Source organism: Hemitrygon akajei, chromosome 20 (assembly GCF_048418815.1).
Source record: "Hemitrygon akajei chromosome 20, sHemAka1.3, whole genome shotgun sequence".
Lineage (NCBI taxonomy): Eukaryota > Metazoa > Chordata > Chondrichthyes > Myliobatiformes > Dasyatidae > Hemitrygon > Hemitrygon akajei.
The window spans coordinates 67,303,577-67,321,343 of NC_133143.1; the positions used below are offsets into that span (position 1 = coordinate 67,303,577).

General features: G+C 43.7%; 1 protein-coding gene across 3 annotated transcripts in view; it reads right to left on the reverse strand.

Annotated features, from left to right (window-relative positions):
* LOC140713893 (retinoic acid receptor beta) overlaps positions 1-17,767 on the reverse strand; it is a 259,900-nt gene that overhangs the window by 32,862 nt on the left and 209,271 nt on the right. The window lies entirely within an intron of this gene.

Here is a 17,767-nt window from a genome sequence, read left to right on the forward strand (position 1 = left end):
TTAACCTACTAACCTATACATCTCCAGGATGTGGGAGGAAACCAGAGCACCCAGAGGAAACCTGCGAGGTCACAGGGAGAGTGTACACACTCATTACAGGCAGCGGTGGGAATTGAACCTGTGTCGCTGGTGTTGTAATAGTGTTACATATGCTGCCCATGCATTTTATAATCCAATAAGAATAAGATTTCCTTTGAAAATTAATAAAATTTTATAAACTTAACAGAATAATTTAATGGATAGATTTTAATGAAAATACCTTTAATGAAATGTATTCTAAATCTAAGTTACAAGCTAAGTGGATTCTCAGAGAAAATAAGGATCAACAATCAACTTTATTCACCATATACATTTACGTGTATTGGGAATTTGCAGTGGTATGTTGGCATGACATGCAACAAAAAATAACATTCAATAATTATAAAGAGTAAAGAATTATATAAAAAATAAAGTTAGAAATTAGAGATGTGGAATAAAATGTGCATAAATACATAAATACTCGAAAATACAATATAAACAGCATTATAAAAATGTGCTTTAAAGTGTCTACAGTGCAGTGACTAGCTGCTGGGATTAGTTGATCAGATGAACTGTCGGGGAAACAAACTTTTAAGACGGCATAAACACAAGACATTCTGCAGTTTGCGGGAAATCCAGAGTAACACACACAAAATTCTCGAGGAACTCAGCAGGTCAGGCAGAATGTATGAAAAGGAACAAAGTGTTGATGTTTCGGCCCGAGATCTTTCATCGTATCTCAGGAATATAGGCCTTGATGAAGGGTCTTGGCCTGAAATGTTGACTCCTTTCCAGAGACGCTGCCTGACGTATTGAGTTCCTCTAGCACTTGGTGTATTTTAGAGTGGCATGAAGTTTTTTTGCTTTCATTGCTCTTTGGGACTCAGCATATGGGTAAATTCAGATAGGACTTGGTAAAAATAGCAAACTTTGGGAGGGGCAAATGAATTTTGATGGATGATTTCCAAAGCTCTCCACAGCCACATCTTTCTTCATAGAGATCATGCTCTATCGTGACCAAACTAATTGAGATGGAATGCAAAAGTGCATCATCGCTCATTATTTTTTTTATTTAATGGATAACATTTATTGGTGAGCAGCCTGTGAAACTGTACATGTCAGAGAAATGATTAAAGTCATATTCAGAATGAAACAATGAAGCAAGTCCCATGTAAGTTCCTTTATAATTCACAGTGTTTGCAATAGCGTGGTTGTGAAGACAATTTTTGACTTTAATTTTTTTTTAAATTTAGTGATATAGCAATGTAACAGGCCCTTCTGACCCAATGAGCCCTTAATGCCCAAATACAGGCACTTTGGTCCTAGACTCCCCCACCATAGGAAACATCACATCCACTCAGCCGAGGCCTTTCAACATTCAATGGGTTTCAATGAGATCCGCCCTCATTCTTCTAACTACCAGTGAGTACAGGCCCAGAGCCATCACATACCTTAACCCTGTCATTCCCAGCGTCATTCTCGTGAACCTCCCCTGGACATGCCTGCACACCTCTTCTTATATAAAGGCCCTAAACTGTTCACAATTCTCAAAGTACAGTCTGACAAATGCCTTATGGAGCTTCAGAATTATATCCTTGCTCTTCCATTCTAGTCCTCTCAAACTGAATACTAACATTGCATTTGCCTTCCCTACCACTGCTTTAGGGAATAACCTTTAGGGAATCCTGCACAAGGACTCCCAAGTCCCTCTGATCTCTCTTGCACCAATCTGATTTTCCAATTTACCTGCATCCTCCACGACCATGACCATCGTAACATTGCCCTTATTACAAGCCTTTCCCATATCCTGGCTAGTATTCGGTGCCACTGTATATAACTCCCATCAAGGTCCTTTTACCCTTGTAGTTTCTTAACTCTACCCGCAAGAATTCCACATCTTCTGATCCTATGTCACCTCTTTCATTTTTATCACCAGAGCCTCCCCACCCTCTCTGCCTACTTACCTGTCCTTTGATACAAGGTGTATCCTTGGATGTGCAGCTCCCAACTAGATCTTCTTTCCGCTATGGCTTCAGCCTCTTCCTAACTCCCTATACTCACTGCGCAGGACCTCTTCCCCCTTTCTACCTATGTCATTGGTGCCAATGTGCACCACAACCTCTGGATGCTCACCCTCCCTCTTGAGAGCCTTCTGTAGCTGTTCTAAGACATCCTGGAGCCTAGCACCTGGGAGGCAACACATCATCCTGGCTACTCTTTTGTGGCCAAAAAATCTCCTGCCTGTTCCCCTAACCATCGAGTCTCCTATCACTATTGCTCTGCCTGACTCGCTGAGCCTACGGGTGAGCCACTGTGCCACTGGCTTGGCTTCTGCTGCTGTGTCCTGATAGGCCATTCCCCTCAGCAACAAGAATACCCAAAGGCGTGTACTGAGAGGAATGGCTACGGGGAATCTTGCCCTGACTGCTTAGTCCCCTTGCCTCTCCTGATGGACACTTCACCATCTCCTTTCTGAAGCCTGCACTCTGGATGTGACCTCAGTAACCACATCCTTAGGCTGTGTTGGTTGTCAGCACAGACAATGCACCTTGCCGTATGTTTCCATGTGCGCGTGATGAATAAACAAATTGGATCTGCTCAGTTTCTCAGACTCGTGCCTTGGCCAGTGACAACATGCACACATTCCAGCAGGGGTCATCAGAGAGCAATCAATGGAGCAGGCCATGTGGAATTCTTCAGATTCAGATTCAAATTAATTTAGTTCAAAGTTCAAAGTAAATTTTATTATCAAAGTACATATATGTCACCATATACACCCCTGAGATTCATTTTCTTGTGGCCATACTTAACAAATCTATAGACTAATAACTATAACAGAATCAATGAAAGACCACCTAACTAGGTAGGGCACTCAACCAGAATACAAACTCTGCAAATGCAAAAGAAGAAACAATAATTGTAAATAAATAAACAATAAATATTCAGAACGTGAGATGAAGGAAGAGTCCATAGGTTGTTGGAAAATTTCAATGATGGGGCAATTGAAGGTGAGTGAAATTATCCCATTTGGTTCAAGAGCCTGATGGTTGAGGGGTGATAACCTCCTGAACTTGATGGTGCAAGTCTTGAGACTCCTGTACCTTCTTCCTGATGGCAACAGTGAGAAGACGGCATGTCCTGGGTGGTGAGGGTCCCTGATGGTGGATACTGATTTCCTGCAACAGTGTTTTATGTAGAGGTGCTCAATGGTGGGGAGGGCTTTACCTGTGACAGACTGGGCCGTATCCACTACTTTTTGTAGGATTTTCCATTCCAGGGCATTGGTATTTCTGTACCAGGCTGAGATGCAGCCAGTCAAAATACTCTCCACTACACATCTATATAAGTTTGTCAAAGTTTTAGATGTCGTGCTGAATCTCTGCAAACTCCTGAGGAAGTAGAGATGCTGCTGTGCTTTCTTTGTCATTGCATTTATGTGCTGGGCCAAGGACAGATCCTCCAAAATAATAACCCCAAGGAATTTAAAGTTGCTGACCCTCTCCACCTCTGGTCCTCCAATGAGGACTGGCTCCTGGATCTCTGGCTTCCTTCTCTAGAAGTCAATAATCAGCTCCCTGGTCTTGCTGACATCGAGTGAGAGGTTATCACATCTATCACATGTACATGGACACATACAGTGAAATGTGTTGTTTACGTTAATAACCAAAACCCTCCAGGATGTACTGGATCAGCCTGCAAGTGCTGCTACACATTCCAGCGCCAACATTGCTTTGTGGAACAACACAGAACGCAATAAACACATATACTAAACAACAAACAAACCCCATTCCTCTCTCGCACACACAAACATGGTCCACCAACCACATGTTTGTGGTCTTCAGCCTCCTGCATACTCATAATTTCACAGACATTGGACTTCAACTTCCCCAGAAGACTCGCAGACTTTGGGCTCTGGCCTTTCCCAGAAGACCTGAAGACTCCGGGTCTGGCCTTTGGACCTAACTTTTCAGAATTCCAATTTACCTTTGGGTTTCGATCTTTAGTGTCGAACCCAGACATTGCTGATGATGACAAATAAAGGCTCCAAACTCGCCAATGACGGGTCCCCCAAGCTCTCGGCCTTGATCTCAGGATTTGCTGACTTGGGTAGCTCAGGGTCACCATTACTCATGTCACTTGCCTGTTGACTTGCTGATCTGGGTGGGGGGGGGGGGGGTGGGCGCCAGCCTTCGTCCTCAAAGGTTCAAAATACATTTATTATCAAAGTATGTGTACAGAATACAACTCTGAGATTCATCCTCCCACAGGCAGCCACAAAACAAAGGACCACCATGGAACCCGTTCAAGAAAACGCGAGAAAAAAAGAACAAGTTATGAACAACAAGTAGAATATCAAACATCAAAGCAGTAGTATTCAGTTTAGTTCAGTTCAACACTGCACTACTAGCCAATTCAGGCAGCAGGGCTATTCTTCACCGAAGTGCTCCAGTTGACGTCGATTGCCCCAATCAAACCGCTCAAAACAGCAAAATAAAGTGACAGAATTCAGAAACGCATGCAACTTGTCCTCTCTGATCTGCTGGCCCGACATCCAACCATGGATGTCCTTCATCCTGGCCTTCAAATACAGAAAATGGAGAGCAGAACAGAGGACTATACTCTGGCCTGACTTCTAACTCCCCCACATCCCCGACCCTAAACCCCTAGCTCCCCCCTCTGTCTCCAAAACCATCCCTGCAAATTCAAAAAAAAAGACAACTAAATAACAACTTGTGGTAAATTATCACCATAAACAATGAAGACAGGAGCGAAGGCGAAGTTAATTGTAGGGGCGAGCCATGCTGGTGCATTGCGAGTCTGAAGTGTAACATGTTCGAGACGGGAGTCACAGATGGAGTTGTAGTGAGTGATTCAGAGAGGAGTCGAGGTGGAGGAGTTTTGGTACCTGTCCAACCTAACCTGGGTGCAAGGTTGGATTGCTCTAGGCACCGTGCCGATTTGGAGAGGTCAGGAATGGCTTTGGACTGGGCGCCATTGTCTAGGCCCAGAGCATATCACTGCAGTGGGGCCCCGATCCTAATGTGAGGTGCGATCTGCTGAGTAGGCTGTCGAGATAGACTGGAAAGGGAGGTGTCAGGTCCGGAGGCGAAGGTCAGGCCGATTTCGTGCTGAGGATGTGAGACTGCCCCAGCTGTGCTTTGTGTTTGCAAGCTTTGCAGCGATTTGCCCCTCTAATAAGATGAACTAAGACTGTGGCTCCGGGAAATTCGGTCTGTGGTTTCACTTTGGTTTGAAATGCTGTTGCTCGCTTCTACTGTTTGCATGATCTGATTTTCTCCTCTTTTCCCTGAGCACTGAGGATGGTCTTTCTCTTTCTATAGTTGGGTTCTTTTGGGTTGCTTGTTTTGGGGCTGCCTGTAAGCAGACAAATCTCACGGCTGTACAATTTATACATAACTTGATAATAAAGGTACTTGGAACCTTTGAACTAAATCTGAACAATGATCTTGACGGAGACCGCAGCTCAACATCATCTTCCTGAGCCTGAGTTCAGGTATGTCTCTCTTCCTGACACTTTACTGGGGAATGCAAACTCCAAAGTTATCAAATCAAAATAAAATGCGTGCCCTGATGTGGCTGAGAGTTTATTCTTATGAAAGAAATAAACTAAAAAGCAACTACAGAGTAACTAAACTGGCACAATAGTGCAACTCGTTACAGCGTCGGTGATCAGGGTTCAATTCCCGCCACCGTCTGCGAGGAGTTTGTACGTTCTCCCTGTGACCGCGTGGGTGGTTTCCTCCCACAGTCCAGAGACGTACCAGCTAGTTAATAAGTCGTGTGCATACTACGTTGGTGACAGAAGACACCAGCGCATCCTCAGACCGCGTTGGTTGCTGATGCAAATGACACAGTTCACTAACATGAGACAGTCTGCAGGTGCTGGAAATCCAGAGCAGCACACACAGAACGGTGGAGGAACTCAGCAGGTCAGGGAGCATCTATGGAAATGAATAGACAGCCAGTATCTCAGGCTGAGGCTGGAAAGGAAGAAGGAAGAACCCAGAATAAAAAGGTAGGGAGAGGGGAAAGAGGATAGGTGGAAGGTGATGGATGAAGGCAGGTACATGGGAAAGGTGGAGAGCTAGAGAAGAAGGAATTGATCGGAGAGGAGAGTGGGCCACAAGTGAAAGGGAAAGAGGAGGGCACCGGGAGGTGATAGGCGGGCGAGAAGAAGTAAAAGTCCAGAGTGGGGTATAGAAGAAGAGCGGAGGGAGAGGGAATTTTCCTTTACCAGAAGAAGAAATCGATACTCATGTCGTCAGATTGGAGGCTATCCAGACGAATATAAGGCGTTGCTCCTCCACCCTGAGGGCAGCTTCACCGTTTCACTTTAAGTTTCGATGTTTTGATGTCCATGTGACACACAAAGCTAATCTTTCTTTAAGTTATTTAAAGGTTAACTTTTTTCAGGGTGGACTATTTACACATGACCTGATACCCTACCCTGAAGAACTGTACAGGCAGGCAACTCTTGGTCGGCAGAGTTTCAGCCTTTGCCTTGTTCTCAGGTCTGGTAGGTCTCCAGATCTCCCTGCTAAAAGCAACCTCGCTTGTATTTATTTTGGTAGTAAACCACAAAAGATCCCACACTGAGCTATCAGCTTTCAAAAATGCTCTTGGCAAAGGCTCAGAGGAATATTCTACAGGCCACCTGGGGACAAACAGAATTTATCTTGTGTTTAAAAACAAAGCAGAGGTCCACTTTTGCCAAAGATGTTATGATTGACAAGCAGGAACACAGCCGACGTTCACTCACTATCTGCACAAACACAACTAAATCTATATGTCAGTCAGAGAAGATTGACAAGGTGGAATTTCCAATGTAATCCGACACGAAAAACATGACAAGTTTAAACATTTCAGTTCTTTTTAAAGCTTCAACATCAGAACTTCACTCCTGTATCCTCATAACTACCATCATGAGACACTATGGTCTAGAAAGAGTATTCTCACTGATCGTTACAAGCTCCATTCTAACGCAGTTAAAGGGGTACTTATAGTATCTGAAGAATCAGTCATGGAGAACACTACAGCACTGAAACAAGCCTTTTGGACCATCTAGTTCATGCTGAAGTATTATTCTGCCTAGTCCCATTGACCTGCCTTCCAACCAGAGACCTCCATATCCATCCCATCCATGTACCTACCCAAATTTCTCTTAAATGTTGAAATCAAACCCGTGTCCACCACTTCCTAATTTGGAGTATTTTGTATAGTTTTGGTCACCTACCTACGGGAAAGACGTAAATAAGGTTGAAAGAGCACAGAGAAAATTTACAAGGATGTTGCCGGGTCTGGAAGATCTGAGTTTAAATAGGTTAGGATTTTATTCCTTGGAACGTAAAAGGTTGAGGGGAGGCTTGGTAGAGGCATACAAAATTATGAGGGTATAAATGGCGTAAATGTAAGCAGGTTTTTTGCACTGAAGTTGGGTGGGTCTACAACTGGAGGTCATGGGTTAATGGTGAAAGGTGAAAAGTATAAGAGGAACATGAGGGGAAACTTCTTCACTCAGAAGGTGGGGAGAGTGTGGAACAAGCTGCCAGTGCAAGTGATGCATGCAAGCTTGATTTCAACATTTAAGAGAAGTTTTGATAGGTACATGGATGGTAGGAGTATGGAGGGCTATGGTCTCGGTGCAGGGTGATGGGAGTAAACAGTTTAAATGGTTCAGCACAGACTAGATGGGCTGAAGGGCCTGTTTCAGTACTTTTCTATGACTCTATGATAACCACTGGCTGCTTGTTCCACACTCTCTCCCCCTCAGGTTCCCCTTAAACAGTTCACCTTTCACACATTAACTCATGAACTGTAGTTGTATTCTCACCCAAACTCAGTGCAAACACCCTGCTTGCATTTACCCCTCATAAGCTTGTATAAGGGGCATAGGGAATTTGAAATGGCATACCTTATTCCATAATAACAAGCTTTTTAGTGTATAAATGAGGGCTCCCAACCTTGTTTATACCATGGACCCCTACCATTTACCAAGGGGTCTAGGTTGGGAACCCCTTTTATAAAACAAATTTATTGTAGAACAATACATTTCAGCAGAAAAGAAATTATAGACCAGTTAGCCTGACCTCAGTGGTTGGGAAGATGTTAGGGTTAATTGTTCAGGATGAGGTGTGGAGTACTTGGTGACACAGGACAAGATAGTACAAAGTCAGCATGGTTTCTTTTAAGGAAAATCCTGCCTGAAGAACCTGTTGGAATTCTTTGAGGAGATTAAAAGTAGGATAGATAAAAGGGATGCAGTGGATATTTGGACTTTCATAAGGCCTTTGACAAAGTGCCACACATGAGGCTGCGTACCAAGTTAGGAGCCCATGGTATTACAGGAAAGTTACTGGCATGGTTAGAGCATTGGCTGATTGGTAGGAGGCAGTGAGTGGGAATAAAAGGATCCTTTTCTGGCTGGCTGCCAATGATTAGTGGTGTTCCGCAGGGGTCAATGTTGGGACCACTTCTTTTTATGTTGTATATCAATGATTTAGATGATGGAATAGATGGCTTTGTTGCCAAGTTTGCAGATGATACGAAAGTTGGTGGAAGGGCCATAGTGTTGTGGAAACAGGAAGGCTGAAAAAGGACCTAGACAGATTAGGAGAATGGGCAAGAGAGTGGCAAATGAAATGCAATGTGGGAAAATGCATGGTATACATTTTGGTAGTAGAAATAAACATGCGGACTATTTTCTAAATGGAGAAAAAAATACAAAAATCTGAGATGTAAAGGGACTTGTGAGTCCTTGTGCAGAACTCCCTAAAGGTTAACTTGCAGGTCGAGGCAGTGGTGAGGAAGGCAAATGCAATGTCAGTACTCATTTCAAGGCGTCTAGAATACAAGGGCAGGGATGTGATGCTGAGGCTTTATAAGGCACTGGTGAGGACTCACCTTGAATATTGTGAACAGTTTTGGGCCCCTCGTCTTAGAAAAGGTGTGCTGGCATTGCAGAAGGTACAGAGGAGGTTCACAAGGATGATTCCAGGAATGAAAGGGTTATCATACGAGGAATGTTTGATGGCTCTGGGTCTGTACTCACTGGAATTTAGAAGGATGGGGTGGGGGGGGGGGGGGAATCTCATTGAAACCTTTTGAATGTTGAAAGGCCTAGACAGAGTAGTTGTGGAAAGGACCCTAACCCTAACCCCATGGTGGGAGAGTCTAGGACAAGACATCACAGTCTCAGGATAGAGGGCCCCTTTTCAAAACAGAGATTTGGAGTAATTTCTTTAGCCAAAGGGTGGTGAATTGTGGAATTTGTTGCCACATGCAGCTTTAGAGGCCAGGTCATTGGGTGTATTTAAGGCAGAGATTGATAGATTCTTGATGGGACATGGCATCAAAGGTTATGAGGAGAAGGCCAATAACTGGGGTTGAGGAGGAGAATTAAAAAGGATCAGCCATGATTGAATGGCGGAGCAGACTCGATGGGCCAAATGGCCTAACTCTGCTCCTATGTCTATGGTCTTATTGCCTTCATCTATGCAATAGGCTTAAAAAAGAGAAAAAGTCACATCTCTTTTGATGTTACTGTTTTCACTCCTTTCGGTGCAGGTCTTACACTCTCTGGTATCTGAAGACAAAGAGAAGACAGAACAGTTGTACTTTGAGGAATCAAATCAGGATAAACTGGAGGCAGAACAGAGTTGTAGATTCAGCCAAAGTATTGTAGATTCAAATGATAAAGCAGACCTAATGAGCCAAATGGCATAATTTTGCTCTTTTGTCTGATGGTCTTACGCTCTAAGATGCAATCCAATTTCCACAGAGGAGAGATGCTGTGATTACATTGTGCAAAACTCCTGCAAATATATAAAACAAAAAACATTTGCAATACGTATTTCATTAGGCGTATGAGGTGATGGTATGTCACCAAAGACTCCCACAAATTTGTACAGACATACTGTGGAGAGCATTCTAACTGGTTGCATCACTCTCTGGTATGAAGGGACCACTGCACAGGATCAGAAAAAGCTGCAGAAAGTTGTAAACTCAGCCAGCTCCATCATGGGCAACTGCCACTCCAGTATCCAGGCCACCCTCAAAAGGCGATGCCTCAGAAAGGTGGGCCCCATCATTCAGGACCCCCAACTTCCTAACTTTAACCAGTATGTATGTGGGAGGAAACCAGAGCACCTGGAGGATATGGGGAGAACATACAAGCTGCTTACAGAATTGAACCCTGATCTTTTAGCTGGCGCAATAAAGCATAACGCTAACCTCTACACAATCATGCCATCACACTCTGTAACACCGGCTTAGGAAGACTTCCAGTGCTGCTGTGTTGTATTCTGGAAATTGTGTGAATGCATTTCTGGTAATTAAGAAGAATGCTTTGATTTTCCTCTGAGAATAATTACCTCTGTTACATTGTCCTTCTCTTTGGCAATTATTTTTAAATTAGTCCCTGGTAAATTTATTTCACTTGCAATTCTATCCCACCTGTGCCCAAAGTGTCTCTTTTCAAGTGATCAAAGTGCATATATGCCACCATATTTGACATGAAGGTTCATTTTTGAGATTTAGAATTGTGGAAGACAGATTTCGGAATATACAAATGAAAGAATCCAGCACACGAGGGGTCAAATGTTAACCGTGTAGCTCTGAAGTGGTAACATGTATTAAGATCGCAGTACAAGTAGGTGGAGACCGATGAACAATATTTGACAAAAGGATGTATTCAGAAGCTATCAACACAAGTTTAGAAATTTGGCATGTTCCTAGGATCTCAAGATAAGCATGGGAGGAGAGTCAGTGAGATGAGACTCTCTTTATTCATTGAAGTTACTGGCTTTGAAGTAGTCCTTACTCTCAACTGAGAGAAAACCTGCAGATGCTGGAAATCCAAGCAACACACACAAAATGCTGGAGGATCTCAGAGTGCAGTTGATGTTACAGGCCGAGACCCTTCATCAGGTCCCAGCCTGAAATGTCGACTGTATTCTTACCCGTGGATGCTGTCAGGCCTGCTGAGTTCCTCCAGCATTCTGTGCGTGTTGTTTACTCTCAGCTGTCAGTTTTACTAAAAGCAATATTAAAATCTACACAATAAAAGACTAATCTACCAGCATTTGAGATGTTGAGATAAGGCTGGCAGGGTAGCATAGCACAACACTTTTCAATACCAGTGACCTGGGTTCAATTCCCACTGCCAACTGTAGGGAGTTTATAAGTTCTCCACGTGACTGCGTGGGTTTCCCCCAGGTGCTCCGGTTTCCTCCCACAGTCCAAAGATGTACTGGTTGGTAGGTTAATTGGTCATTGTAAATTGACCCGTGATTACACTAGGATTAAATTAGGGGTTGCTGGGCGGCGTGGTTTGAAGGGCTGTAAGGGCCTATTCCACACTGTATCTCAATTTTAAAAAATTTATATATATATATCTCCTCCTTAAAAAAATCAGTTTTATTTGTCACACATACATTGAACCATACAGAGAAATACGTTGTTTGTGCCACATCAAATCATATCACTGAAGATCACGCTGGGCAGCCCGTAAGTGTCGCCATGTTCCTGGTGCCAACATAGCACACCCACAACTCACTGACCCTAACTCGTACGTCTTTGGAATGTGGGAGGAAACCCACGCAGTCTTGGTGAGAACATACCAACTTATAGACGGCAGTGTGAACTGCGCCCTGATCTTACAGCTAGCACTGTAATAGTGTAATGCTAACTGCTATGCAACCGTGATGCCCCGATCTTTTAACAATTAGACCATAAGGCATAGGAGCAGAATTAGGACACTCAGCCCATCGAATGTACTTATTATCCCTCTCAAATCCATTCTCCTGCCTTCTCCTTATAACCTACAACACTCTGAATTATCAAGAACCTATCAATCTCAGCTTTAAATATACTCAATGACTTGGCCTTCACAGCTGTCTGTGGCAATGAATTCCGCAGATTCACCACCCTCTGCTGCAGAAATTCCTCCTCATCTCTGTTCTAAATGGACGACCCTCTATTCTGCAGCTGTGCCCTCTGGTCCTACACTTCGCCATTATAGGAAACATCCTCTTCACATCTACTCTATCTCGGCCCTTCAATAAATGATAGATTTCAAGGAGATCCTCCCCCACACCCCCCCTCCCATTCTTCTAAACTCCAGCAAATGCTCCCAGAGCCAACAAATGCTCCTCATATGTTCCTTATAACTAATAAGCTGCTGAACCTGCAAATCATTTCAGAATGTTCCACAATTTCACAATGCAGTCTTATAGGCCTGCTGATAAACTGGAAATAGGCAATGGGGCATTTTTTTCTTACAAACTGTAAAATCCCCGTAGAAGGTACAAACTCTCACACGGATGGCTAAATTTACAGGAAGTCATAACTTTTAACGACAAGCAGTGTGCTACGCTGCCATAATATCACGTTTGTGCAGCAATCATTACTGGTATGTTTTTTTCGGTACAGGGTTAATGGCAGGATTCTTAGTGGTTTGGAGGAACAGAGGGATCTTTGGGTCCACGTCCCTAGATCCCTCCAAGTTGCCACGCAAATTGATTGGGTGGTTAAGAATGCATATGGCTTTTTGGCCGTTATTAGTCAGGAAATCGCGTTCAAGTGGCACGAGGTAATGTTGCAGCTCTATAAAGTTCTGGTTTTGGAGCATTGTGTTCAGTTCTGGTTGCCTCATCATAGGAAGCATGTGAAAGCCTTAGAGCGGGTGCAGTGGAGGTTCAGCAGGGTGCTGCCTGCATTAGAGAGCATGCTTTATGAGGACAAGTTAAGTGAGCTTGGGCTTTTCTCTTTGGAGTGACGGAAGGTGAGAGGTGACTTAATAGAGGTGTATAAGAGGATAAGAGGCATGGATCGAGTGGATAGCCAGAGACTTTTTCCCAAGGCGGAATGGCTAACCCGAGGAGCCATTATCTTAAGGCGACTGGATGTTGGAGGTAGGTTTTTTAACGCGGAGGGTGGTGGGTGTGTGAAATGCACTGCCTGGGGTGGTGGCGGAGAGGCGGACTCATTGGAGATAGTGAAGAGACTTTTAGGTGGATGAAAGAAAACTGGAGGGCTATGTGGGATGAAAGGGTTAGATTGATCTTAGAGAAGGCTAAAAGGTTGGCACAACATTGTGGGCCGAAGGGCCTGTGATGTTTTGTACTGTTTATCTACAGTTTTTCATAAATTCTACTGTATTTCTTTAGTCTCCTGTCAATGCCCCCATGAAAATGAACCTAATGACATCTATGTACTTTGATAATACCTTCTTTTGCCTTTGCTCTGTGTATTGGGTGGCCAGTTACACAGCTGGGAGTTTTTACAGCAATAATAGCTGTGAGAGATTTTATGAATTACTTCATGCATTGTCTCCATCATGCTGAATAAGGTGTGCAAGGCAAAGCTCCTGCCCGGGTGCAAAAGGATCTGTTTTGGTGGCTGGGCTCGGGCTTTTCCCATTGGAGTGACAGCACTAAAGAGCTGACAATAGAGGTGGAGAGGTCTGTGAGAAGCGTACTGTGGATTCAATCATACCCACCTCGACCTTTTGGTGTTCCCAGAGGGCAGTGAGTACCTGGAGTGAGCTGTGTGAGGAAGTGGTTTGGATGGGTATAATTGCATCATTTAAGAGGCATTTGGGACGGGTAAATGCAGGATAGGGGTTTGGAGGGTCATGGGCCGAACGTGGACAGGATGGATGCCGTGGTCAGCACGGACCAGGTGGGCCAAAGGGCCTGTTTCCGTACTGTATGACTCCAGTGCTCAATGAGAGGGTGGACAGACAGCACCCTTTCCCAAAGGCAACAGTCAGCAAAACCGGAGAGCATTCATTAAAGGTGATTGGAGGAAAGTGTAGGGGGATGGTAGAGGGAGTGGTGGGAGTGTGGAACACACTGCCCGCAGTGGTGGTAGAAGCAGATACATTAGGGATACTTACAACATAGAACATAGAATATTACAGCACACTACAGACCATTTGGCCCCCGATGTTAAACCAACCCTTTAACCTACTCTAAGATCAATCTAACCTCTCCCTCCCACATAGCCCTCCATTTTTTCTATCATCCACGGGCCTACCTCAGAGTCTCTTAAATGTCCCTAATGTGTCTGCCTCTACCACCACTTCTGGCATGACGTTCCTCACATCCACCACTCCCTGTGTAAAAAAACCTACCTGACACCCCCTCCCATACTTCCATAGAATCAGAGTCATAGAACACTACAGCACAGAAACAGGCCCTTTCACCCGTCCGGACCAGAGCCCTCCATACACTTCCCATCCATGTACCTATCCAAACTTCTCATAAATGTTGAAATCAAACCCATATCCACCATTTCTGCTGGCAGCTCATTCCACTCTCTGAGTGAAGGCATTCCCTTAAACATTTCTCCTTTCACCCTGAACCCACGACCTCTAGCTCTAGTCTCAGCCAACCTCAGTGGAAAAAGCCTGCTTACATTTACACTATCTATATCCATCATAAGTGTTTACTCCAGACACTTTAAAATTGTGCCTCCTCTTAGGTGAGGCACTCTCAGATAGGCATATGATCCTCACCACCCAGGCCATGCCTTTTTCTCGCTGCTGCCATCAAGTAGAAGATACAAGAGCCTCAGGACTTGCACCACAAGGTTCAAGAACAGTTATTACCCCTTAACCATCAGCTCTGGAAGAAAAGGGGATGACTACACATTCTATTTGTGGTGTCCCCTCTACCAACAGTCTCACTTTAAGGCCTTGTTATCTTGTTATTTCATGCTCTTGTTGTTTATTGCTATTTTTTAATATTTACATTTTCACAGTTTGTTGTTCATTGATCCTGTTTACAGTTACTTTTCTATAGATTGGCTAAGTATTCCTGCAGGGAAAAAAACCTCAGGGTGGTATGTGGTAACATGAATGCACTCTGATAATAAATTTTGCTTTGAACTTTGGACATAAAAAATGGAGGGTTATGGGCTTTGTAGGAGGGAAGGGTTAGACTGATTGTGGAGTACGTTTATATACATCAGCACAACATCCTGGACTGTAACAGTTTCTTCCCCTAAGCCATCAGACTCCTCAATACCCAGAGTCTGGACTGACACCAACTTACTGCCTTCTACTGTACCTGTTGTCTTGTTTATTATTTATTGTAATGCCTGCACTGTTTTGTGCACTTTATGCAGTCCTGGGTAGGTCTGCAGTCTAGTGTAGTTTTTACATAGTTCAGTGTAGTTTTTGTATTGTTTCATGTAGCACCACGGTCCTGAAAAACTTTGTCTCATTTTTACTGTGTAAAAATAACTTTGTACCAGCAGTTATGGTTGAAATGACAATAAAAAGTGACTTGACTTGACTGAAGGGTTTGGTTGATCTTAGAGTAGGTTAAAAGGTCAGCACAAGATTGTGGGCCAAAGGGCCTCTACTGTTCAGTATGAGCATCGTCAGCTGACCTGGAGTTCATAATGAAATCTGAAAATGAACTCTGAGCTGTTTTGGAAAGCCTGAGATCTGAAGCGAGTCTCTGATGCTCACCACCAGCAGCTGACTCTTATCAGGAACAGAATCCAATATACAGCAGGAGCCCTGAGGGAGCTGAACGTGCTTGGCCACTGTAGTAATTCCTGTTATTTAGCAGAATGCCTGCATTGATTGTTTTGACTATGGCAAACAAGGGCAGGGACAAGACGCTACTGCCAGAGGAGCACGTAGCCATGTGTTTTTTTTTCCAATACCAACAATTTTCACATTGCTTTCAAAAATTGAAAACAGCTTTTAAAAATTGTCCATCTGTGGGAAGCTATTACAATGCTTAAAAGTCTGAACACAGCACATCTATCTGTACTCCAGCAGAGAGAAAAAAACATTTTTTGAAGTTCAGAAACTTTCATTTGGAAAATTCATTACAGAAAATTCTTTTGAAAAGTGGGCTATATATAGTAAATATCATCTACTTCCTTGTGCAAGTTTTGCACATTACAGTGGCAAAGCAGATTATCTTTTATGTATGAGCTATCTTTCTCTAATAATTTATTTACTGTTCTTCTATTGCCAAACAAGAGAAGGTTCAAAATAAAAAAAGTCCTAAACTGATATGCTAATATCTCAGGCATGGAACCATTCTGGCTTCTCTCTCACCTCTTCTCTTCTTCTCCTCCTATCCCTATCACCTCCCTCTGGTGCCCCTCCTCCTTCCTTTTTTCCCTTGGTCCACTATCATCTCTTATTTGATTCCTTCTACTTCAGCCCTTTACCTTTTCCAACTATCAGCTCCCAGCTTCTCACTTCATTCCCCCCTCCCCATCCACCTATCTTCCACCTCACTTATCACCTTCTAGCTTGTACTCCTTACCCTCTCCCCGACCTTCTCATTCTGGCTTCTTCCCCATTCCTTTCCAGTCCTGATGAAGAGTCGTGGCTCAAAACGTCAACTGTTTATTCCTCTCCATAGATGCTGCCTGACCTGCTGAGTTCCTCCAGCATTTTGTGTGTTATTCTCAGGCAAGGGCTGAATAGCCAAATAGTATTCAGATCACAAAAGTGCAGTGACCCCCTTGAACAAGAGAAAGATTGACCACTCATCCTGTGGCGTCACCCACTGTAAACTTCCTGGAGGACACTACTGACCAGAACTGGGTTGGATCAGCCACAGTGCGTCGCGGTTAGTGTAATTCTTTACAGTACCAGCTGTAAGATCATGGTTCAATACCTGCCACTGTCTTTAAGGAGTCTGTAGGTTTCCCCATGACCACATGGCTTTCCTCACACTTTACAAAGACGTATGGGTTAGGGTTAATAAGTTGTGGGCAACAGAAGCCTGATGACACTTGTGGTCTTCCCCCAGCACACGCAGGTTGTTGACGTAAACAGCACATTTCTCTTTACTTTTCGATAGTTTGATGTATATGTGGCAAATAAAGCTAATCTTTAATCTCTTTATGAGAGTGGGTCAGTGGTCCATTCTTTTTGTCACCCCAAGGTGTTTCTACGATCTACAAAACACAAGTAAAGAGTGTTATGATTGGTCCTGATGAAGGGTCTTGGTCTGAAACGTTGACTGTTGATTCCCCTGCCTAGGTTGCCGAGTTCCTCCAGCACTTTCTCTGTGTGTGTTGCTCAAGGTTTCCGACATCTGCAGAATCTCTTGTGTTTAGTGTTATGGAGTACTCTCCATGTGCCTGGAACTGTGCAGTTCCCACATCCATATGGACTTCAACACTATCTAGACAAGACAAGATGTTTGATGACCGTTGCATCCACTATCACAAACATTCATCCCATCCACCAGTGGCTGCTGAGTGTGTGTGCCACCAACACGATGTATTCACCTTGACTAAGCCAACAGCATCTCCAAACACATGACCAATACCAAAAGTTCAAAGTAACTTTATTATCAAAGTTACCATATACAAATCTGAGATTCATTTTTTGCAGGCATTCACAGTAAATACAAGAACCATAATAGAATCAATGAAAAACTGCTGCCCAACACGACAGACAATCAACGTGAAAAAGATAACAAATACAAAAAGAGAAAAATAAAAGCAACAAATATCAAGAACATGTGATGAAGAATCCTTGAAAGTGAGCCCAAAGGTTTGTGGGAACAGTTCAGTGATGGGCAAGTGAAGCTGAGTGAAGTTATTCTCTCTCATTCAAAAGCCTGATGGTTAAGGGATAATAACTGCTCTTGAATTTGGTAGTGTGCGTCCTGAGGCTCCTGAGTCTTCTTCCTGATGGCAGCAGCAAGAAGAGGGCATGACCTGGGTGGTGGGGGTCCCTGAC